Below are 27,181 nucleotides of genomic sequence, written 5' to 3'. Positions count from 1 at the left end.
GCCTCTGTGTAGTAGATATGATGAAGTGATCCATGGTGTGACAGTTCAGTTTCACATACACACATCAAGACTCCTCTGGAAGAGTGTCAGTGAGGGTCTCGGCTTAATGTCGGTTGGGAGCCTGTTCCAAAGTGAGGGAAGTCTGTGAGTTAGTCATGTATCCCTCCAACATGTTCTATTTAATGTTGTGATCCCTAGAGCATGTGGTACAGTGAGCTTGGGTTTACTTAAAATAGCGCATGTACATCAGTTCTGCATTGGACATGGACCTGTCTGTTGGGCAGAGATCTCCTGAGTAAACAGTATGCAACAGAGTACAGATTGAGTTAAATTCAGTCTGGTTGCATGGAGCAACTGTTTGAGGCCAGTAATCCTCTTGTTGAGGTACTTCAGTGGTCTTTCCAGCTGCTGAAGGTGCCTAGTCAGATTCATCGCAAGTGTGTTGTGGTACTCTTTGATGGGTCTGATGACTGATGAGTAGAGGGAACCTCCTTTGATCTACATGCAAAGTCCTTGGCAGTTAGTGGCGACACATAGCATGCTTTTCTATCCACTTTGTGAATATTTTTCTGGAAGTAGAGATGACTATCCACATGTGTCCATAGATCCCTTATTATCACCTCCATATTTAGGGTGTTGGCACCTATGTGGTATTTGTATGACTTTAGCTCGAGGGCATAATCTTTTCACCACATATGTCTGACTGAGACCCTTTTTAAGGATGTCTCTGTTGTCCCACACATCGATTATGACAACTTTTTTGCAGTCATCCACAACCTTTGCTAAACATAGCCCTCATGTGTTTGACTGTATTTCTGGAAAGTATACAGGAGGGTTCCCAGGATTGAGCCATGGGGGACAGCGGTTGTTACCAGCTTGAACAGGAGACCACAATTCTTACCTTGTGTGAACTTTCTGTGCCCCAGTTGGCAATCCATCAGATGACATACATATTTATGCACTGGTTGTTGATTTTGTGGATACGACATGTGTCTGTGATGTTGGAAGAGGGCTTTCCAAGGTCTATGTGGGACGTGTGTAGCTCATTTCATTGATGTATGTCCTGGGTGACTGCCTTGAAAACAGTCTAGCAGGTTTGGGAACCATGATCTGCCCCTGACCAAACCGAAAATGGTAGGGTTGGGTGTTTGTCAGCTCACAATAGCTCTGTTCATGAGTTCCATCATGATGGACTCCATGGCCTTGCAGATCAGGCTTAATAAGCTTATAAGACAATAGTTCATATGGCCTGTTGTGCACCAACACTTGTGGAGTGTGCCAAATGTTGATGTAACACATTCAGCGGTTTCATATCCTGTACAGAGGGTGAATCTCAAGAGACTGTTCAGGTGCAGGGTCTGTTTGTTTTGGAGTTCACATATGACACAGCTAGGGAAGCCATGTCATCCCATAGACGCCATAATTTTAGGTCTGGAAAGTGCTGTTTAACCATTGTATATGTGATTTCTGGGTTATCACAGTCTCCAGGTATGATAATGGACACTTTTGTCAGTGAGAGGGGGATAAATATGCATGAACCTGTCAGACAAGATGTTGGCGGTGTCAGTCATGTACATGTATTCATTTACAGTTTGCACTGACTCAGAGCATATATGTGTTTACATTGATATTTATGACATTGCGAAAGAAAGCTTCATGGTTCTCTATGGACTCTTTGACAATATTTTTGCCAGAACATGGATTGGATGATGTTAGGAGTGCTCATTGTTTATTGATGATACTGATCTGAGATTTATTAGTCTTCTTTGAATTGTCACTTTCTCTGAACATGTTCAGTACTTGTAGTGCATAGTTTGATTATGACAGGAGTCCAATATATTATATGGGTCTGTTTTCATATCACTGTGTGCACAAGGCAGGATTGGTGAATAGTGACATGTGTTTGGGGTGAGAACTGCAACTGCCAGATATGTGTGGCCCACTGCTGTACTCAGACATGGCCTAAGTGTGTGAGCATGCCCAGTATGACCTTTCAGTATGTTGTTGACTGACATTTGCTTCGTTTATTGAAGTGTGTGAGCATGCCCAGTATGGACATATATACTATATGTGTGTGACAAATCAAGTTGTTTTTTACTTCAGGGCTCACCTTTGTGTTGTATATCAACAGGAAGCACGCTGTGCCTGCAAGGCTTCCATGAGTCACTTTGCATAGACTTATCAACATTTATACATACAGGGGGGACAGCTATTATTTGTACATTTCTACCCAGGGGGCACACCTGATTGTTACTTTGGGTGTACATTGGAAGAGGGGTTGACCTGACACTTATACACATTTGCTAGGCCTGCACTGCTATGTCAGGTACTCCATTTCAGTCTGTACTGTTGCCTATCATACTGACTTGAGGCATACTACTGTACTACAGATCTTAACTTCCAATTTCACATATATTAGTTTCTGACTTCATAGCCTACCCAACCCACATCACACTACCTGGCCTGCTGTTATCTGTCTGCATAGGCCTGAAGGGAAGTTCAGAGGGCATGATACTGCATTTGTTTGTGTTTGCGTTAGTCTGCAATTGCCCTGCTGTGTCTGTGCCAGTGAAATACTGTCATGGCTTAGTGGTTCAGTACTGTGACTATAGTGCACATCGTGAGTTTGAGCCCTGTCACTGCTTTTTATTTTCCTGCTGGGCAGACCTGCCTGGTTAAGGAACAGTAAAGCAGGTGTGAGCATGTTTACTCGGCTTTGCTCAACTTTGCCCAACATTGCCCAACATTGTGCTAGTTTGCGTGGTGCACAGCTACACACAATTATGCTTAAATATGCTACATAGTGGTAAAATGTGCTTAACACTGCTTTATATTGCTTAATATAGGGCAATCATGCCTCAGGTCATGCTGCAGGGCTGCCTATGTTGGATGCACATAATACACTCTCTATACATGTTTGAAACAGGTAGTGTCAAGTTAGGCATCCCTTTTATTGCATGTGTGAGTCAGAGAGAGGTGTCATTTCCAGGGTTCCTACTGAGTCAGTGTATGTGCTATGCGTTGCCTCTTTGCCAAGGCCAGAGCATACTGGGCACGCCTCCTTCTGCCTACTGGGGCTGGCTCAGGTTGTTCCTCCTCCGAGTCACGCTGTGCCTGTGCAGGCCTTGGCAATGGTGGGAGGGGTGTTTGGCCCTACCCCATGCTGTTCCTGCTGCAGCTGTTTTCGCAGGATCATATTGTGTTGCATGGCACATACCATGACAATTTGGGTACATGTAGTTGTTGAGTACTGCAAGGCTCCACTGGATGTGTCCAGGCACCGGAACCGTGACTTGAGCATCCTAAACACATGCTCAATAATCTTTCTTGTTTGTGATTGTGCCTCATTATGGAGTTCTTGTTCAGGTGTGTGTGCATTTCTGATGGGTGTCATCAGCCACGGCTCCAGTGCGTGTCCAGCATCCCCCACTAGGTGGCCGTCAGGGATGTCCCCATTGGCAAATCTCTGGTACAGCTGCGTCAGATGCCAGATGTGGAAATCATGATAGCTTCCAGGGCAGCCAGCACACACATTCATTATTATGCCCTGGGCATCGCACACAACCTGGCAGTTGATGGAGGGGAAGCCCTTGCAGTTGATGTAGACACTACCCCGCTCACCGGGTGGTGCTTTGATGTGTATGTGCGTGCAGTCTATTGCACCCACCACCTCAGGGTATTCCGCTATTTGGTGGAAAAGACGCATATTGCTGGCCAATGCCTCACTGGAATTGGGGAAATATACATGCTCACCGACATGTGCTGACATTGCATCCAGGAACTGGTGCAGTACCCTGGATGCTGATGCCTGTGAAACCCCCATCATATCAACAGTTGGTCTCTGGAAGGTACCTGTTGCTAGTATTCGTAGGCCAACACATATCTTGGTATCCACTGGGATGGGTTCCCCTCTGTTGGATCTGTGTGTGAGGTGTGGCCGGCACAGCTCAACAATTTGCTGCAGGAGGTCTCTGTCCATTCTATAGCGCTCTACTACCTCCAGCTCATGTAGCCCCTGGTAGGTTACCCTGGGTCTGTACACTCTTCTCCGTCTCCTCACTGTGGGTTGTTCAGCAGCATTCACGACATCATCACCCTCAGCACCTTGCACATGTTGGTTTATAATATCAATGGCAGCCCCTAACATTTTGTCAGCCTTAAGCTTTTTGAGTTTTCACTCTTTCTAAATAGCAGTGTTGCAGAGGTCTTGTGAAAAAACAGGTTAGACTGCTGTTTGCAGAGTTTAAATTGTTGGGCTGGCTGGGCTAGTCGACTGCCTGTGTAATTGGCTGATTGTGATATATTTCACCTGGCAGCTCTGCTAGTTCTCCTTGGTTAACGTCCTACTACTTCTTTTCCTTCCTTTTTCACTTTCTGTTTCCACAAGGGCAGCGGCGCACAAACAAGTGCACACCCGTGCACACGCACGCACACTCTATGTGCCCATTTGCAAGAGATTTCACATATATCCACGGCGTACACCTTTGGTTTCTTGTTTTCAGCTAGTACCACTCTTAACACACCTCTTGCAATCCTGAGCAACTCAGGGCAAACACAAGCCACTGTGCTCCAATCACCTTACAGTCTTTCAGATATACCCTCTCATGATGTCACCTATCTTCTACTCTACTACTCCCCTACTCCTACACTTACACTCTAGGGACATGGCTCACATGCCAGAGAAAATTGGGATTCACTATCCTTATCTTCATTTGCATAGGATTGCCTACTAATGATTGGTTACATCTCTCACACTGAGCTTCCCCCCCTTAGCAACCACTACTCAGTGGCCATGTTGTTTGCAGCCTGCCATTCACCTGCATGGCAGAACAAGCTTTTTAGTGTAAATTCACATTTGTGGCTATTTTTCCCGTTTTTCATTTTATTTAAAGGTCAGCATGTCTGGGCGACGCTGCGCTACGCTTAAACACTGGCATTCGGGGAAAAAATAACATTGGATTTTAAGGATTTACAACATTTGCAAATGCCAATGGCCTTATATTTGGCCATTGGCATGCTTCCTTAAGTAGATGCATCCTTTATTTGGAGCTGTCATAGCTCCGTTTAGCTATTTGCAGAATGGTACTCCGTTACCGTTTTATATATATATATATATATATATATATATATATATATATATATATATATATATATATATATATATATATATATATATATGTCTAGGGCCTACATGGAACGCACCCGAGAACATGGTCATGGATCCATCTCGGCAATGCGCCATGCATATTAATGATGGCAAGCTGTCGAGGGAAAGCACAGGAACAGGGATATTGAGTCCATGTAGGGAGAATTGTAGAGGCTATTCCATGGTTGTAAATGCATTTTTTTATAGTGTGTTTTCACAGCGTAGAGTGCAGCAATGCCAAGCTGCGCCTACATATAGACAGCTGACACCTGCTACACACCTAGAAATAGAAACCAAATGTAATTATCATAATGCTTGTTTTTATTTATTTTTTAATATTGCTGTTTGTGTGGCATGGCATGGAGCATAGCAAACCCAAGTGGCCCTCATACATACATAGCCGACATCTGCCCAACATCTAAAAATAGAAACTGGATGTAATTAATTATTTATTCCTGGTTATGTTTAAGCTTGTTTGCATGGTGCGGCTTGGCAGAGTGCACAGCAATGCTAACAGGTAACCTAGCAGTATATGTGAAGGTATACTAGTTTTCATGATGTCTGGGTAGCTAAATGGATAGAGTTATGGCCTAATGTTTAGTAGGTCATGGGTTTGAGTCTGTAGCAGACATAATATGTCTGGAATTTAATTCACTTCTTTGTGTAATCTAAAAACAAAATTGTGAAATATGGCAGTGCTGTGTGATGCTAAGCACTGTTTAAACATGCTAATGGCTACTGCTGTTTGTGCTGTGCTAAGCTTCCCTAAAACCTCAGTTGTGTGAGTTTGGTGCTGCTCAACTCTGCTTAGCTGGTTTGCGAGCTGCTAAGCAACTTGGCGCTTTTTTGAATATTGCTGAATGTCGTGTAAGGTTAGGAAAAGAACCTATATAAAGTAAAATAGGCAGGAATTCTGCATCATTCTTTGGAGTCAGCTTATCTGCTGATATTCCAGGTGGTGTTGGAGAGGGCATGGGCTTTTGGGTGCAGAGATGGGGTGTTCAGGAGTTTTCTGATTGGATTGTGTCATTTCCTTGAATTATTTAAATGAAGTTTGGGTTTTAAAGCTGGCATACACACTGAAGAAGGGATTTTTCCTGAAATCTTGAGGATTCTTTAATAAATTTGATCTTACTGACTCAGAGTGTCCATTAGCTGGAACTGCTCACTTGTTGTTTGGACTTTACTTTACATTCCAATGGTTTACCTCTGTGTTGGCATATTTTGTTTTTTATCTGCTGATATGCCAGATGGTGTTGGAGAGGGTGTGAGCTTTCAGGTGCAGAGATGGGGTGTTCAGAACTCCAGGGTTTCGTTGGGCTCTTTGTACATAGTTATGAACCCAAGCTGATGCAGGCTGGTTTCCAGGGCTCAAAATGCAAGGCTAAGGCCTGGGATTGGCCAGCCAGGGAACTTAACAGTGCTACTGCTATCCCCGCACTGGTGAGCAGTGTTTTCAGCATTATCATGACCTGAAAAGAAGAAAGAGGGGAACCTTGGACACCTGGGTCAAAGAGGCTAGGGCTGGGAACACCTGACAAATATGTAAGTATGTTTTCCACTGTTTTACCAAAATGTAAGCTGAATGTGTGCAAAACTGATATGCATAATGGTGTGCTTCTCTCCCAACAGCTACAGCTGAGAGGACTTGCAATGTTTAGGCCCACGCCAGGCACATGGCCAGGCTACACAGTGATTGTGGTATGTATGGATTTATTATGTTAACTGTAGTGCAATAATCAATAAAGAATAATAAAATGTACTGCAATAAAGAATAAATGATAAAAATGTTAGTGCAATAAATGGGCATTTAGAACTGAAGTGAAATAAATGAACAATAGTAACTATATTGCAATAAACAATAAAAAGCAAAATGACGTATATCAGGATTGTGGTATCATAACATACTTGCAGTACAGCTTTATGCATTGCATGCCTATGGTAAGGTTGCTGCAGTCAAGTGTAACACTCTAATAGCTGTAGAATGCCAAAACTAATGGCCTGAGAACATAATATTTGCAGTACATCTGTATTTATTGCATGTGTGTTCTGCTGTCACTGCAGTCAAGTATAATACTGCAATAGCTCTAGAATGCAAAAGAAATGTCATGTGAAATGTATTGCACAACTCATAGTATGCTTCAAGGTTGTCTCCAGGCCAATTTAAGTCACATAATCCTCTCATTTTCTCACACTGCAGGAACAAAAGGCATATGTTTGAGGTAGCCCGCGTTATGAGCAGATATTGTGTGTAGATGCCACAGTAAATTATCAGCAATAAAAATAAAGTGTTAATCAGCACTTTGGTTTCCTAAATAAATCTGTGTTAATATTTGCAGTCACAGCTATTAGGATCTACTTGCATGCTTGCCAACTAAGGTATGATGGCTGTCTAGTTTACTTACTATACACAAACATGCCTAAGTGTCACAATTTCTTGTAATGTAATTAAAACTGCCTAATTCATCTGTCACATTATTATCAGATAAATGATTATCTGGAATGCAATGTGTTACCAAATTGTTTACAGAACACCTTGGTAGTTATATAACTCCACAGTACGTGAAACTGTTCTGTGTAGTTGTGTGCCTGAATTTCTTACTGCTTGGCCCATACTATCCCATGCTATCAGCTTGAGAGGTTTATATGTGCTACATCAGCTATAGGAAAATTGTAGTCACTGTACTCACAACTGACACTATACACCTGTAGAAGTATGTGTTACCATTGTTTTTGGGGATATCATCTACAGTGTCACTAATGGAATGTTTTTCTCTCTCCCCACCCGTTATCTTCATTAATTTATCATTATGACTTAATATTGGCATATTTTGTTAAACTAACTATATTTTGTTAAAATGTAATTTATTATTTTTATGTATTATTATGATTCAGTATTAACATATTTTGTTAAACTAGTAGAGACAACCAAGGATAGTACCATGGAACTGCAGAGTGTAAAGCGTAGTCACTAAAAAATTAACAACATAAAAACATGAATAACTTTAATACATGTAGATAGTATAAAAACTGTGTTAAAGTAAATGATGAGTGCTTTCAGCAAAATTGCCTTCTTCAGATCACATAAAGCTCATTAATAAGTGTTCATTTAAAAAGAAAAGACAAATGAATCAGGTTAAACTTTCATTGATAAAAGCAGAAGGGGGTTTGACCAATCAGACTTCACTCCTTGCTTCCATTGATAGAATCATAAGAGAGATTGACCAATCAAACATGCTTCTTAAGTTTCCATTCTAATAGGGATGGTCTTAAATGAAAATACCATTCAGTCCTGGTGTTTTATCTACTTGCAGTTCAGCAATTCAGTGACTCTCAGCTAGCTCAGTAGCATTAACCAAATTTCCTCTCCTAGAATTAATAGTTATGGTTTCTATCACCATAAAATGAAATTGATACCCCATAAAATTTGTAAGGTGTTGGTAAAGAGCATTCTATTTGTTTTTAAGTCTGATATTGCTTAGATGTCTTAAAATATGAACTTTAATGGGACAATTACTTTTTCCCACATAGAAACTGGTGCATATTCTGCAAGTAGCAATATAAACTACATTTTTTGTATTACATTCGGCATCTGTATAAAGCTGATAATACTTCTTATTAATAAGATGTTTAAAGTTATTACTCATATCTGTATAATTGCATGCTTTGCATCTTCAGCATTTATATGTTCCTTTTTCCTCTGATTAGTCATACCTTTCTGCGTTTTGTCATGTTCATGACATAATAATTGCTTTAAGTTCTGCTTATTTTTAAAACAAAAACTTGTTTTTTCTTCTACTATATTTCTAACCATTTCATCTGAAGTTAACATTTTTCAGTTATTCTTTATTATGTTGCATATTGTCTGTACATCATGACTACAGGTGATCAAACATCTAAGTCCCATTAATTATTTTCAACTTTGGTTAGAGAGTATATCATCTCTGTTTTCCATGAATGAGTGTGTAAATAGATGTGGTCTGCCTCTTGTCTCTCTCAATTTCATCACTGTAGTCATTTCTCTCACAACATTGTTTCTTCTATATCCTCTCTTCTGCAGATCTTGCAATAATTTATAACATTCTTGTTCAAAAGTGGAATCATCAGTACAAAGGTGAGAGATGCAAATAAATTGTCCTCTATTGACTTGTGGAAATACATGTCTCGGATGCATACTGTTATGATGAAGGACATGTTTACCCAGCATTTTTCCGAAACATATGTGTATCTAATTTCCCCAACTGCTCCTCTTATTAATTTAACATCAAGGAAATTAATTTTTCTTTGTGAGATATTCAACTCAAATCTCAGGAATGATGTAGAGTTAGTGATATATTGGACAAATCCTGATAGTTGTAAATCATCCCATGTCCATAGAAAAAATATGTCATCCACAAACCCTTTTGTAAAATGGGATATATTGTAGCCATGTGTTCAGATGATTAAATAAAAAAATCTTCTTTCCATTGTGCTAGAACAATTTTTGAATAACTATTTGCACAGTGGTACCCATTGCTACTCCCCATGTTTGTAAATAGTAGTCATTATTAAAGGCCAGAGCATTGTTCCCCAAGACCAATTCCAGTAGAATACATATTTGTTGAACTTCTTTTCTCTCATATAAGTTTTCCACAGTCAGATATTAATTGGGAATAACAGTGAGTAGGCAGGCTCATCACATCCATGGTAACCATGGAAAACTCTGTATCCTTAAATGTATACAGAAATGTCAAGAAGGAGCATAGAAAATCTTAAGTATATTCCAATACAGTAGTAGCACTAAATAGTGCTTTCTTCAGCTTGGTTTCAATAAAAATGGATGCAGGTTCTGTTATCCAACCACTTCCTGCAACAATAGGGTGTAGTGGAGGATATTGATCATCTTTATGTATCTTAGGAAGTCCTTTGATGGAAGGAATTATAAGATTGGTTACCTTGAGATGCTGATACATTTCTTGATTTATTACATGTGTAATATATATATATATATATATATATATATATATATATATGTATATATATATATATATATATATATATATATATATACATTCCTCCATTTTACAAATTATAGTGTTCAATTCACATTCCCAAAGTTTCATACATGTCTGATTGTCATTCAATAATGAATACATTTTCTGTTCATAGAAAGATTTGTCCATTGGGACAATAGCCCCTCCTTTATCTGCTGACCAAATTATACGATCTTCGTTGCCCATAAATTCTTGTAACACTTGTCTCTCTTCTCTATACATGCTATAGAATCCAAGGCCATTATTACTATTATGCAGTGTAGCTACTTCCTTGTCACATACCTTAACAAAGGTATCCACTGTATGATTTAGTGTTGGAGTAAATGAGCTAGGTTTCTTATATGAATGGGTATACAATTCCATGCTGTTTTTAAACATAATTGTAAGTGTTACATTTCTAGCAAAATGTCTGATATCAAACTCAAATTCATGATGTTTAGAGTAACAAGCTGAAATATTAGAGTCCTTTATTGAGAATGTTAATATGAGATTTATTTAACAAATACTTGGACAGATTTACAATCAAAGAACCTTTAGTATCTTTCTTTTCTAATGTTAAGTCAATAGTTTCCTTCTGTTTCTGTCCCTGCTCAATGACCTGTGCTTCTTGTGAAAGAATGGTTGTTTCAATAGAATTGGAAGAGCTGTAAAAGCCGGCAGGTGCTTTGTTGTATCCTTAGGTCTGGTTTCATTTATTGGTATGCATTCATTGCATCTGGATGTGTTCTCATTCTTTCTTTCATCCACTGCCAATGTTAATTGTGTCTGTTGTTCAGTCAATGTATTTGATTGAGACATAACTGTAGTTGATAAATGATCACCTTCAGTCCTGCCTGAATACTTTATACTTTTTCTTACTAATAATTATATTGTCATGTAACTTCATTCCTGATTTGGAATCAGATCTCAAATCAGTTGTATCAGTCATGTCCATTCGATCCCTGTTTTTATTTGTCGATTTAGGCAATTCAAAAATATGTGATTATTTAAAATCCCTAATATCTCTAGCTAATTTCTTTTCTTCATAAGATGAGAGAGTGTGTTGTAGGTCTTCAAGCTTTCAAAGAAAAGAATTGGACAGTACTGCACCCTCTAATTCCACTTGTTTGTTCTCTATAAAGAAGGTGACTTCCTCTTCTAGAAGTTTGAAATACTCAATAAGAAGTTTAATGTATTCAAAAATTATTCTTAAATGTATCGCTTGCCATTTGGCCAGTAACTCAATATATCCATTGCCGTATATAGGTAAGTACCTCACTCTAAGGCCTCTTGGTATTACATTATAGTGAAGGCAGGCTTTTAGATGAAAACACTCCCTTTGCAATCTTTTTAGTTGAAATGCCACCATTTCAATCTGTTTGAAAATAGTACTAAACTGCTCCATTAGGGCCAAGGTTTTCCCATCAGTAACGTCTATTTCCGTTAGATTGAGATATAAAAGTGGATTAACATTAACAGTAAGCATATGCTTCATATTACTTGGCTTACCCTTGCTCATGTTGGTATTAGCTTCTTTCATGCCTTCAGGATGATATTCCAATTCTATATTTCCTCCTTCTGCCATGTACTGTTCCATTGTACAAAGAGAAGCAATCCAAGAATAAATCATGCGGGAACAGTTAGAGAAAAATTGGTAGAAGACAGATACAGGCACAGACAACCATGTATAGTAGCACGCAACTGCAGAGGGAAAAGCATAGTCACTAAAAAATTAACAATGTAAAAACATGAATAACTTTAATACACGTAGATCGTATAAATACCCTGTGTTAAAGTAAATGATGAGCACTTTTGGCAAAATTACCTTCTTCAGATCAGGTAAAGCTCATTCATAAGTGTTCATTTAAAAAGAAAAGCAAACAAATTAGGATCACCTTTCATTGCTAAAAGCAGAAGGGGGCTTGACAAATCATGCATCATTCCTTGCTTCCATTGGTAGCATCATAAGAGGGACTGACCAATCAAACATGCTTCTTGAGTTATAAGAGGAATTGACAAAAAGTGCTTCTTGAGTTTCCATTCTAATAGGGACAATCTTAAAGGAAAACACCATTCCATCCTGGTGATTTATCTGATTGCAGTTCGACAATCCTGCGACTCACAGCAAGCTTAGTAGCGTTAACCAAATTTTCTCTCCTAGAATTAACAGTTATAGTTTCTATCACCACAAAATGAAATTGATGTTCCATAAAATTTGTAAGGTGTTGATAAAGAGGATTCTCTCTGTTTTTAAGTCTGATATTACTTAGATGTCTGAAAATATGAACTTTAAAGGCGCAATTATTTTTTCCCACATAGAAACTGGTGCATATTCTGTAAGTATATATATATATATATATATATATATATATATATAAACTACATTTTTCATATTACAATCGGCATATGTATAAAGCTGATAATACTTCTCAGTAATAGGATGTTTAAAGTTATTACTAATATCTGTATAATTGCATGCCTTGCATCTTCCACATTTATATGTTCCCTTTCTCTGATTAGTCATACCTTTCTGTGAGCATATAAAGAGTGAGAGTCCAAAGTAATGTACAAATTCTGTCAAAGTGCACAGTTGTTGCTGTACAAGAAATGGATAGCTATGGTTCTTTCCTACACCCTTTCTGCACACCCCTACCTGCCTTTAATGTTTTTCCACCTGCTTGCACCCAATTGTACCACTTTCCTATCTCTCTAATTTTCTTTTCTTTATATTTTTAGTGCTACTTTGCTTGACACACTGTGCTATGCAGCTTCACTTAGCTCAGCTAAATAGAACTATATTGAATATGTGTTTTCTGTTTATAATAAATGCATGCAAAATAAACACCTGTCCCATATTTTGAACCCAAGACCATCTGACCTGCACACCACTGCATTAACCTGCCATGCAACACAGCTCTTAATTGCAACAGGTAGTTTCAAAACATAGTAATTGCCAGTTACAGTCATACAGTGTGTTTCAGGTAAGCTGCATATTGTGCCACATCATGCAAACTTACTTGAAAAGTAATGGAAAAAAATAGGAATGTACTTTGGAACCTGGTGCAAGACTACACCACTGGAAAGCCAAACATATAATAATTGATGTAAGCGAGGCCTATGATAACAGGTAAATGTACCCTTTTATCAGCAACATGTAGAAATATACTTGCTAAGACATTAATGGCAAAATACATGTTCAACTAGGACACTCCTGCAGAAATACATCCATATAAAGCCATGCACATACTGATGAATGTAAAAACATTTGTCACAGCCTGTATGTGTGCACATATATCTTGCAATTACACCTGCTGTAGCAATGACTCAGTAGCTCAGCCTGTTAAATGCCTTGTAAACAGTGCATTTTGCCACATACAGTCCTGGGTTCAAATACAGTGGTGTGTAGCATTCAGATTACAGTATTTTGAAGCCAGCAATTAATTAGTAAGTCATGCACTCTTTATCCACACAATGCATTTCAAATGAAATGCCTGTTTTTTACTAATGGAAGTGACAGGCCTGCAGATAGGAACACACTTCACATATCCCTATAGCAAAAATATAAGTGCATACAGTGTCAGATCATGCATTAATATGCATTCACAGAGGATTTCAACTCAGGAAATACAAATGAGACCCACTAATGTCAGAGTCCAGCACACAATCCTTTCATACTCACAGTGCAGATTAGCACAGCTGCACTATTAACATACACATATGAAGCCCCTGCTTGTAACAAGGACTGCCAGCATACATGTTCCAAGTAAGGAACAGACTGGCAAACCTAAGCACACATGACAGCTCCCAGGCATCCATCACACTGTAGATTGTGGATGTGGGTGCCACAGTTTCCATGGCAGAGGACCATGCAGGTAAGCTTAGGTTGATCGGCATTGCAATGATGTAGCATTCAGTGTGTCAGGGTGAACATAGTCTACATGGGTGTCAGATCTTTCTTCTTTGGGGGGGGGGTTAACTGCAGTTTGACTGCCATGTTCAGATTTTGACTAATATAACAATGAACACAGACATTACTGCAAATGTGAGATATATGGACATATTACCTTCTGGTGGTGGAACATGTGGAGGTACTGACATTACCTCTCCCTCAACTTTTCACAGGTCTGTCAGGTATTGGTCAAGCCCATGGTCCTGCTCATGGTAAGCATGACACTATTTTGTTATAGATGTAGGTTTACAGCAATGTAATCCCTAAACATTCACCCCAGGTCTCCTGTCTGCATTGCTGTACTGTCAATATGACTGCCAACTGCAAACATATTTTCTGACTGTACACATGTTAGATTCATACTCATACTTGTAGATGTAACCACACTGAAACATGACAGTATTGTCAGCACATTACAGAGTCTCATCTGTGTCAATTGTGCAGAGTCTACACAAATGTCAACAGTGTAACTCACTGTTGCTGATGAGATTGCAGTGTAATGAGCTTTTATTTACAAGCAACTATAGCTGCTAGAGGGAACAGTAATGTCCTCATTCCTAGTATATGAGGTTGGGTTTTCAATGGGTCTGTAATAGTGACAACTGTGTATAGAGCTTTACATATATTACAGCATAGTACTGCAGAGCATAATAGTGCAGGTATTGATGTACTGCTTTTTCCTTTTCTATCACAGGTGACTGGAGGGGGGGGGTTGGTGTTTGTCCCCTACACAACCTGATGCCAGTGTCTCCTTAGACTCTGATGATGATGATGGCCACAGTGAGGCATGGGTGGAGGTTTTGGGGGCTGAATCTCTCACCAAGGTTGACATTCCTCTTCTGCCCTCATTGTCATCACACACAGTCAGTATGCAGACACATACCTAGTCCCCAGAGGCCACAGATATTCTGCAGTCAGAGAGTGGAGACATTGAACAGGAAAGTGAAGTAACTATGGCTCCACTGAGTGTAGACACTGGCCATAGCCAGAGATCTGGTGAGATTTCACACAGACAGATTGATAGGGGTGCTTGTAGAAGGCTTGCTCTTCATCTGCCACCTGTTGCAGGTGTCACATCACGGGTCACTCTGTGCATGTTTTGGGCCTTCTTGGAGGCACAGGCATATTCTGAATGGAACTTCAGATGTATGCTTAGGCTTATGGATGCAGCACAGTCTGACATCTGTGACTGCCTCCATTGTATTGGTGACTCCCTGGATCAGTTAACTGATGCAGTGGACAGAAGGTGGGCTGAGACAGTATCTTGGAATGCACAGTGTCTGTACTGGAACGTCTGGCTGGAGTTGAGTGCTGGACTCATGGACATAGGTCAACAATGCCATCTGCTGAAAGTCCACGTGGCCATGCACAATCACGCTGCCATAGTAGAAATGCATCCAGCACTACAGAGGGGAATGTGCTGTCCACTCCAAGACATGGCAGGCCATCGGCTCATGGTGCTGGCCATTCCTGTGGAGGAGACAGTCCCAGCAGACAGCAGTCACTGTCAGGTACTAGCACCACTTCTGACCTTGGGCATGGATGTGCCAGTGCAACTCTTGCCAGAGGCAGTTCCCGTCTTCAGGGCCAGAGATGGTGAGATATCATGCACAGTTCAAAGCTGTCCAACATACACACATGAAGGCTAGCACTGAGCTTGACTGTGTAAATGCACACACTTGCACACCACTGTCAAATGCAGGTCACCTACAGAAACACACAACATCTTTCCATGGTCCATCTTACCTGCTTCTCTTCCTGACTCACACACATGCTGTCAACCTCTTGGGTCAGCCTAGGCCTCATGCAACCCCACATAACACCCTGTGCAAGTGATGATAATTGTGCCACATCTCTGCCACCCTTGCCATCAATGCAAGGAAATGAAACTATGTATCTGATGCATAGGGTGACTATATAAGTTAACATGTACTTGTGTAATGCAGTGTTGTTTTGCCATGCCACTTGTAGTGGTTACTGACAGATACTGTATGCTGACATTTGTCATGAGTATCCCACATATTTCTATGTATCTTTTGTTGTATGATGTTGTAATGGCTGTATATTTACACAATGAAAAGTGTGCCATGGACCTGTTTATGTTTTTGTTTCAGGAGTCTGTTAGGATAACCTATGGATACACAGCAGCAATACAGCAGTACAGGATGGAATGTCAACACAGCATACACATATCTTCAGCAAGGTACAGCACTAAAAATGTTTGGCTCCATAGGTTTATATGTGTATAACAGATTAACATGGAGAATGGCACCATTCAGCATACTCGTGCATCTCTGATCTGTGAAAAGGTTTGATACCCTTGATAAGTGTCACCGGGGTTTTGGGAACTAACACATCTACAAGCTGTGGGGATGGAGATGACCCATTTAAAAATATCCTGTGTCCAGTAAAGACATTTGTTCAACACCAGTTATGATTGTCTTATTCTGCATCCCATTGTGTAACCTGAACATGATGTGTGTCACAGCAGATGTGTGCTTCACATGCATGGGGGAAGCTGTTACCTATAGGGTGTACTATCTGTGTTACATACCTGTCTCTCCAGCATGTACTATTTTTACCACAGTGCTGTTGTAGGTGTGTGCAACAGGTAAGACATGTGTTAGTCTTGTCATGGATACACAGGAGGTACACAGTAGGATCTGACACCTCCCTGTATGGAGCCATACACATCCTATCCAAAGCATTTAGGAGACAGACTACACATGTACGGTCTTGACATGGATTCCATAGGACATGTTATCTACACTGTGTATTGGTGTAGCATGAACCTGTGTGGCTGCTACAGTTACAAGTTATGCCTGTGCAGTGATGTAGCAAGGGTGCCATTGCTCAAAATGATAGGTGTGATGACTGCCACATTCAGTATAGCAGTGACATTCTGGGATGTACATCCCATACCTGTCTGTATAGGTTGTACAAAAGTGAATGCATCCCCACACCTTACTCACCGGTAAATGTCAAAGGCTACATTACTCTCTGTGTCCATAGCTCCATGAGTAATGGCTTCACTGTGTGTGGTGCCTGGACAATACCATATTTTCCAGAAGGGGATGACTTCCAAAATGATGGTATTGTGTAGTTGTTGGCATTTAATATTTGTCAGTGGCTCAGACAACAACTGAATGTCTATCTAACGCCATCATGGATAACTGTTGTTTCTGTGTGGGATTCGGTGGCACCTCCTAATATGCAGTCACCTGCTGATGTAGTCAATGAAAGGTCACTGACAGTGGCTGTGACTGCAGGAGGGGAATGGCTAGAAGAGTACGCCAATAATGATGAATTCTGAAATCCACTGTTTACTGGCATTGTTGCAGCATAGGTCTCCCAATGCTATCTCTCCAGAGTATGGCTGTCAGACACTTGCCTATCCACCAGCTGATATGACCCAGTACATAATGTACACAGTTTCCAGCAAGGCCTGCTGGCCTAATATTGTCAAACACCTTGTCAAGCCATGGTAGGTGGAGTGAGTCATATTTCAATCCTCCATTGTATAGTGTAACAGTCAATGGCCTCTGCTGATTACAGATGGTAGGCATGATCTGGCCTTGAGCAAAAGTAACAGTGTGTGGTCCAGTGTCAGTAAATGTACGACAGTGTTAGTGCTTCTATCCATGCTAACTCCTTTCATGGCATTTCATGTGACAAGACACAGAAATCTGGGGACACTGCGGTTCTGTGTACCTCCCGTGTATCCTAGCAGTCAAGTAACTGTTATTATCCTAGCTATATGTGTATTACCAGTATGGCCATATGTGGGTATTTGCACTTAGATTGGAAAGCCTCTAGTCTTGAACAATGTGTCCTGTCCATGTGTGCATTGACAACAGTGTACATTACAACACCTGCTCACCTGCTTCTGTCTATGTGGTGACATCCAGTAGGCACAGGTGTCTGTAGGTAAGTGCATTATGTACTGTTGATCCCTTTCTTTGGATCCTTTGTGCAACAGTATAGATGTGTGATAGTGCAGCTTTACTCACCATTATTTGGGTATGTAGGACAATACAGGCATCCACACACATATTTATGTATATAACAGGGATGTGTATGTATGATATGTTTATGTGTTATGTAGACATATGAGGAGAGACTGAGATGTAGCATTATATATATATATATATATATATATATATATATATATATATATATATATATATATTTATTTGACAATACATGAAGATAGATATACTATGTACATGAGAGAGATATAGTGACAGATGGATATGCATATGTATACGGCTGTATGTATAGACATATGTATACATAACAGGTGATTTTGATGAAGAGGAAACAGAATTGCACTCATTTTAACTAAGTGTAATGGCATGCCCAGCGGGACTGTCAATACTTATAAAGTGACTTCAACCCACACCTACCTGTGCTCCAGTCTTGGAATTTGTGTGTTACAGACAATGACATCTGCCCCTGTTTCTGCAGTGCTGTACTTCACTCAAATTGTCAACGGCATTCCCCAGCTGTCTGATGTAATAAATATGTGACTGAGGTTCATAATGTTATACCACACACAGACTGACTGTCTGTGGAAACACCAGCATAATACTACCTCATATGCAAAAAATGTGAATACTTCTAGATTAGAACCATCAACACCATCGCACATGCTAACTTCCCTAGTCCACTGAGCCTTACAAGCTTCCAAATAGAGAGGAGTCATTTATCACACAATCAGCACCATAAATATTTATGTTGTTATTCCTGTGTTAAGTGAGACATACAGTGTGTGATCAATTTCTATGTTACTGCCTGAGATTGCCTGGACTGCTGATATACCATTGCTGACTTACTGTTAAAGCAGTTATATGGGAATACTGCTTTGCTGGGGGTGGGTGAACAACAGCACATGATCTGCTGGGATAACAGTAGTCCAGATATTAAGTGACTCCACTCTTTAACATCTCCTTTCAGTGATGTAGTGCATATTCCAACCATGAGGCCTAGTGAATATTAAGCAACACAAACTAGTGGACTGGGTAACTGTAATCCATTGCAGATGTTACCTGCATCCAAATAGCCCACTACATTTCCTTGCATAAATGCAGCAAATCCATACATACAATAGCACATTATAATAATACTTACAAGTAGTGTGTAGGTTTGGAACTTACCTTGCAAATGCAGCAGTTGACAGAACCGTAGTTCAGGGTTGACTCTGTCTGATCCAAGCACTACACAGCCAATACATAGATAGGGACAGGTTGTGTGGGTTGCCTGTCACCAATTTTATTATATGTGAGTAGGAGTAAGGTATCAATACCTAGGGCCATGGGTTGTCAATGAATCTGCTATGCATTGTCTCTTAGCCAAAGCCATGGTATACTAAGCACGACTACGTCTGGCTACAGGGACATCATCAGGGAGTTCCTCCTCTGAGTCCTCATGTGACTGTGGCTGTGGTGACCTAGGCAGTGGTGGTGTGCTGTGTATCCCTTCCCTTTACTGATCCCGTTGCAGCTGTTTATGCAGTATCATATTGTGTAGCATAGCACATACTATGAACATACATGCACTTGTGGCTGGAGAGTACTGCAGGGCTCCACCAGATATATCGAGGCACTGGAAACGTGACTTCAAAAGACCAAACACATGCACTATGATGTTCCTAGTTTGTGCATGTGCCTCATTATGGCATTCTTCATTGGGTGTGTGTGCATTTCTGATGAGTGGCATCATCCATGGTTTCCCCCGTAAATGGCCATGTGGGATGTTCCCCCTAGCAAACATCTGGTACAGCTGTGATGCATGCCAGATATGGGAGTCATGATAACTGCCAGGGCTGGCAGCACTCACATTTATGATAATCCCCTGGGCATCGCACATGACCTGGCCATTGATGGAGTGGTTCCCCTTATGGTTGACATAGATTCTACCCTCCTCACTGGGTGGTGCCTTGATGTGTACTTAAGTACAATCTATGGCATCCACTACTTCAGGGTAGTGTGCTACCCAGTAGAAGTGTTGGATATTGTTGGCCCTCACCGCAGTAGTGAGGGGAGAGGAAATGTGCTCACTGACATGTGGTAGCATGGCATCCAAGAACTGGTGGAGTGCGCTGGATGCTTGATGCCTGTGAGACCCCCATCATGTCACCAGTTGGTCTTTGGAATGTACCTATAGTTAGTATCCTAAGGGCTACACATACCATTGTTTTCACTGGGTTGGGTTCCCTTCTGTTGACTCTGGGTCTGAGTTGAAGGCGGCAGAGCTCAATGAGTTCTTGTAGTATGTCCCTGTCCACCTTGTAGCATTCTATAATCTCCAGCTCATGTAGCTCCTAGAAGGTTATCCTGGGCCTGAATACTCTTCTCCTTCTCTGTCTAGGCCTATTGTCAGCAGCAGCAGAAACAGCAACATTGCCTTCAGCATCTAGCACACATCATGCAGCAGATGAGCACCAGCCCCTAGCATTCTGTCAGTTAAAATTCCCAAGTCTGTACTCCAATGGTGCAGAGTATTGGGGAAAAATTAGAATGAAGGGTGTATGCATACTTTATAGAGTTCAGCTGTAGGTGCAGAATGTCTGATTGGCTAACTATGATGATTCCGCCTGCCTACAATGTAATTAACATGATTTAATGGCCTTATTGTAGGTTAAACAAAGGTCAAAACTAATAAAATGCATGTTTTAACATGCTGAGCATGGCAGTGCACCATGCAAACATACTCAGGGAAGGTTAAAAAAGCTTAGAAGTCAGTGGACACACCCCCTGTAGGAACACGCTCAGCCAGGTGGTGTGCCACGCAAACTTTTGCAGGGAAGGAAAACAAAGCTTAGAAGTCAGTGGACACTCCTCCCTGTAGGAGACACTCTCAGCCAGGCAGCGCACCACACAAACACATGCACCTAAGCTGCAATGAGCTTAGAAGTCAGTGCACACACCCACCCCCCAGTTTCAGCTACCAACTGTGTAAACAGCAACATGGGCCTAAGCCTACATGAAGGGGATATGCGGACATGATTACTCCTTTCTGCTATTCAGTACCTTCACCTCATTTGTATAGATATCCATGCTCACAGCCTGGAAACTACATGCTTCAGATCCCGATCACATTAACAACAGCACCAATGCACCATTGTTGCCACTCCACTCACAGCCATGTAATACATTTCTGTCACATACTAATTTATTTGACTTTTCCATTTTTTTTTTCTCTATAAGGCATGTTTGTGCATGGTGGCAAGACATGCAAACATGGTCAGATTATTAAAAAAAATATGTATTAATTTAACTTATTCCCTTTCATTTGTGTGACATATAGGATGGTAGTTTTGCTCATAAGTGTATGTGGCATGATGTTTCTGTCCACATATCTACGTTTTTACAAACCCTTTTGTCTGTCTACACTCCTGTACATGGAATTTTTCTGTGTACACTATAAACAATGACACAGGGGTCTGAAGAGATGCCTGTCTACTTGCTGGATTGCTCTACCTTCCTCATTTGCATGAGACTCTTATGCTTATGAGGTGATTTGCATGCCACTGAACTTTCTGTATTGCTGCATGCATGCGCGGCATTCAGCAGCATTTACTGAATCTAAAAATGTTCACTTACCGTGTAAGCAATGGCTACACAGAAAAAAAAAGTGTAGGCTTTATTAAATGCCCCCCATAGATATATGTATACATATATTTATATTTATATATATATATATATATATATATATATATATGTATATATATATATATATATGAGTTTATAATGAATAATCACTGGTAAGTTTGATCAACAAACTCACTGGTGACTACCATTAATCACCACTAAATAATCACAAAAAAAGTAATCGCAAATGTAAACCAATAGGTTACATTTGTGCTTATGAAAATTAAAACAAATATCTTTTTATGTGGGAAGCTTCACCCCCCAAACGTCTTGACATGGGGCACTGACCCCACACAATTGAAAATTAAATATACTAACTCCAGGGTTGCACAAACTCGAGAAGATGGGCAAAAACCATTGAATTATGAAACAGTCTGTATAATGAATTTTGACTGCTTCATAATTTAACAAACTGTACCAGAGAAGGAAAACACTGCTGTTTTACAATAAGATAAAATGCATGGGGGGGTTAACACGTATTGCGCTATATACACAGACAGAGATATATGCATTGTATTGTAAGGGGCAGAAGAGTATCTGGTATTATGTATTGTCTCTTACTGCCTTTATCTATTTGTACAATTTGGTTCTTTACTCATTCTTTTGTCCAATAATATTTTTGTTTAATACAATTGCTTAACCTTTTCTTATTACTATTAGTCTTGTATATTTTTACCATCCAAAGCATGGCAACATTTTTTTTCTTCTTAAATGATATAACTGTTGCTTTAAATATAAACTGTATACTTGTTTTATAGATAACCAATGGCTGTGGGTAAAATAAGGTCATTTTTGGGTTATTCCCTTACCCTGATTATGACCCAAAAATGACCTTATTTTACCCACAGCCATTGGTTATCTATAAAACAAGTATACAGTTTATATTTAAAGCAACAGTCATTCTCTTACCCTGATTATAACTGCGTTGGTGGTGCTGCGGTAGCATTGTCGCCTCACAGTAAGACGTTGTCCTGTTCGATTCTCAGCTAGAGCATCTTCTGTGGGGAGACATGCGTGAATGGGCGTGCCTTCATTGAAGGTTGTACATCAGGGCCTGCAACTCGACACGTAAAAATCTACTGCCAATCATTAGCAGACCAGAGTTCCGCTGTGGCAACCCCTAACCAGGAAAAGCTGAAAGATACAACAACTCTTACCCTGATTATCAAACAAAGAAATAAAACCACTTAACTTTAGTTAGACTAATCCTTAAATAGGGACCAAGAATTGTGTATAATGATCTATCTGAGTTCCAGTTAGTATTGATATTACTGGTGATCAATGATTAACTTTTTAAGCAGAATAAAGAAAAGTTTCATCAGCAGTCTTCTCCAAGTCGTAAGTATGTGTAGACTGATATGACAGTTAAAGATTTTAATTGATAATTTTACCAGTTATTACTGTAAAAATGCCTCGTGCAACTGTGTGATTAAATCAATGTAAAATAACAAATGGTTAGTCTGTAACTTGCAAGAACTATACAAATAAGGAAACAAATAGAGGTAAGCACAAAATTCAAACTTATTTTAAAAAGTATTTCAATAACTTTAGATCAAGCACAAAACTGTTTTGGTTAGCTTTCGGAGGACTCATACTGCTTCCACTGGGTGAGTGTTGTTCTCCAATCACTCCTAGTAGGAATCGTTTAAAATTACCTTAAATATAGAATTTGGTTCTGCTAAGTGCTATGAGCCTAAACAAAAAACTCCACAGCCTTCAAGCTTTCCTCACTCTCGAGAATGTTGACATCTTTTCAGTGACTGACAACAGACAAAGTACTCTGGCAGTGCAAAGCTACATAGCTTATCACACATTTAAACTTGCAACAGCATAGACTGGGGCCAAAGGTGGAGGTGTCGCTATCTACATTGGCAGAAAACATAACTCTGTGTTGGTTAAACAGGATGATACCATGGAGCTCTTTCACATGCAAGTCACTATAAATAAGGTCCCTCACAATATCATGGCTAACTACAGTTCACCATCTATGCACTTAGTTTAACAAGTCTAAACCTACTAGAGGTATTCGTCATCCAACCAAACACCCTATTTATGGGTGACTATACTACCCTTCTATAGACTGGAAAACTTACTGCTTCAAACTCACAGGCACATTTCCTGGACTTTAACACAAACACCCTGGAACAGATAGAGCATGCTTAAACCTGAGGATCAAACAAACATACGGGATCAGGTAATCACCAACATGGGAGAGCATTCCGCATCATCCGCCCTCCCCCATTAGCTCAGATCCCAAAGCTGTCTCCTTTGAAGTAAAAATCAAGCAGGAAAACCCAGCTAAAGCAGTAATATGAGCTATTCTGTGATAAACTACATCTTATTAAGTACTAGTTTGTCAAAATTCAGGAGTTCTTCTATCCCCGGGACCACAGCTACATATGCAGAATTCTTCACAGAGTCCCTATACAAACTAATTTGGCTATATAGAGGATGCTGCACTTGCTAGAAGCAATCCCAAAACAAATACAAAAACACTAAAAAAAAAAAAAAAAAAAAAAAAAAAAAAACACTGGTGGAATCCTCAAGAAAACTGATTGCCAAAATCAGGAAGTGCAGATCCCTTAAAGACCTGTGCTCTCTTATATAGTTATACAAGAAACCAAGAGATCTAATTCAGTCCAACAAGGCCAACTATATGGTCAAGATAGCCTTGCAAGCTAAAGAGAATTACAAGGCCTTCTTCAGCTATGTGCAGAACCCTAAAGGTAATGCACAAAAGTGTGGTGAATGATTGCCAATAAGGGTGACATACCAAATCTTCTTGTCTAATAACCTCCACTCAAACGTCACCTCTCCACATTTCTCCCCAGCAATACCAGGTAAAATGCCATCCAACATACTACTCTCAGCAATTAGCAGGGACCATGTGCTGGCAGCAGTCATTAAAGCCAATACCACCATCTCCATGGGTTTCATCAAAATCCCCGGTTGCCTTCTAAACAGTCTAAATATGACCGATCAGGACCACTTCAGGCACTCTTCAAGTACACCCTTGAAGCAAGTGACATTACAAGTGAATGGAGGACCACAACAGTCATTTCCCTCCACATAGGAGGACCATCAACGGACCCAGGGAACTATAGATCCTAATATGCAAAGCCATGAAATGAGTTATCATGGAAAGGATAAGGAGATTGACAACCTACATACACTGGACACATTCCAATTTGGCTGTAATGGGAAGTCACACTTAATTAACCTGGTGGACTTCTTTAAGAGGGTCACCAAGCCAACGGATGAGGGTAAAACAGTACATACTGTGTATCTTGACTTAGCCATGGTATTCTATACAGCACCCCACTCAAGCTTTGTTAACCAGCTCTCTGAGCTTGGTATAAATCCCTACATAAATCACTTGAGTGCTGGCTGACTCAGAGACAGCATCCAAGAAATCAGGATTAGTGAGAACACTTCCACTAAGGGACCAGTCCCCAGTGGAGTACCCCAGCAAAACATTCTTGGCCTCATCCTGTTTGCCATCTATTTCTTGGAAGTCAAAGCTAATGCTCAAGGGCTCTGGTTCACCAACATCACAAGTGGCTGTAAATTGGGAGCTATTACAGATCCCCCCAATACACCAACATCTTGCAAGAGGGTATTACACAGATAAATGGCTGATGCCAAAGCCATGGCCTAAAACGCAATGCCAAAAATGAAATATAATGCCCTTAAGGAAGCTGCCAACCCAAGTAAATTACTCCATTGATAAAACACTTCTAATAGTTGACCTCTTAGTAAGGGATCTGGGAACATATGTAGACAGCAATCTGGCCTTTGACTAACATGTAGCTAAGATGGTAGGAAAATCATTCTATGTTGTTCAACTTATAGGTAACGCTACAGCATCCAGGTCCAAGGAAGATAATAGTACATTATATTCAACTCTTATCAACCTATAACTGAATACAATACCCCCTTTAGCATGTATTTAACTAGACACTTTCAACAGTTGGAATGCCTACCAGGAGAATTCAGGGCATAAATACCTTGCACTATATTGATAGCCTAAATACCCATTCTCTGTATACATTCTCTTACAGGCTGCTGAGATGGTATCTTTGCTTGATTTACAGGGCTTCCTCAGACCTAGCCTTGATGAATTTGTTGCACTTATGCAAAACATACATCACCAGAAACACTAGATCCAGGCATCTGAACTTTGCTTATGACATAAGCAGAACATGCTGGAGAGATGAATATGCGTCACAAAGGATCCCCGCACAATGGAATAGGCTCCCCATCTATGTAAAAAGTTTAATCCCTGAACCTTTTCAAATAAAACCTTGATAATTAGATGGGACATCATAAATTTACTCTCAGTCTGGCCCTCATGTCCCTTATAGACAGAGGCTGCCAATAAGAAAAGTATTATCCTAACACCCCTCATTACAAATCCTTAGTTGTCTTCTTACTAACATGCACCCCCCACATATAAAAGCCAAATGGTTTGGGGTATGTGGCTAGGCTTGTAAGGGGACTAGTGACTGCTAGTCCCATAGCAAGCTACGAAGATGCAGAAAAACTGATAAACATCAGTATGAAAAGTACTTGGTGTCGGCTTGTAATTTGATCAGAACATTTTTGAAATGTATGTAGTGGGTATAAGAGCAAAAGTAGTGGAACTGCTAAAGGACTGTATTGCCTAAGAAGAAAATATTGATTCAGTAGTGGAGAACCAAGATGTTATAATTGCTGGTGCAACCTAAGCGATTTCACTTGATAGATTTACCACAATAATTATGATAAAATTGCTAATTTTGTGAATATATTCGAAGACTATTCTGACAAAAACAAAAAAGCAGGCAACGTGTTAGCTAAATCCATAAAGAAGAACCACCATTTAGAAGTATAAAATGATCGCAAGCTTTATTCCAAAAGTAAAACTGTATTAAAATGTTAGCGCTTTCATTTAAATGAATATTAAACTTCTTCAGACATCATTTTAAATTTTTCCCCAAATTTTAAATATAAGTCCTTATAATGACATCATTTCCCCTTAATCAAGTAACATTTCATTTAAAGCAATATTCAATTTTAAAAACAATGCTGCCCCATTCATGCATATAAAACCTTATTCAACTCTAAATTCATTATAAATTATCTATTTATTTCCTTTGTGAAATACATTTATTTTATCTTACTTCTTTTTAACGCATTAAGTTTCAAGATTGGAGTTAGTACCGTTCACTGATTCCTGGCCAGCTGTCTGCTTGTAACCTTACTTGCCATTCAAGCTCTCTCAATTCTAATAACAAGCCCCATGCTTTTGTATCATCTATTACTACACTGTCAATAATGGTGTAGCTAAACTGGTGCCCTGGACGGTCTTTTACATGCTTTGCTAAGGCATTAGATAAATTATTTTTTCTAATGGCATATTCATGCTCATATACATGTTGGG

The sequence above is a fragment of the Protopterus annectens genome, chromosome 8.part1, assembly GCF_019279795.1.
Source record: "Protopterus annectens isolate FY-2018-M chromosome 8.part1, PAN1.0, whole genome shotgun sequence".
Classification (NCBI taxonomy): domain Eukaryota; kingdom Metazoa; phylum Chordata; order Ceratodontiformes; family Protopteridae; genus Protopterus; species Protopterus annectens.
The sequence above is the reverse complement of the archived record's forward strand: the minus strand, read 5'-3'. Positions refer to the sequence as shown.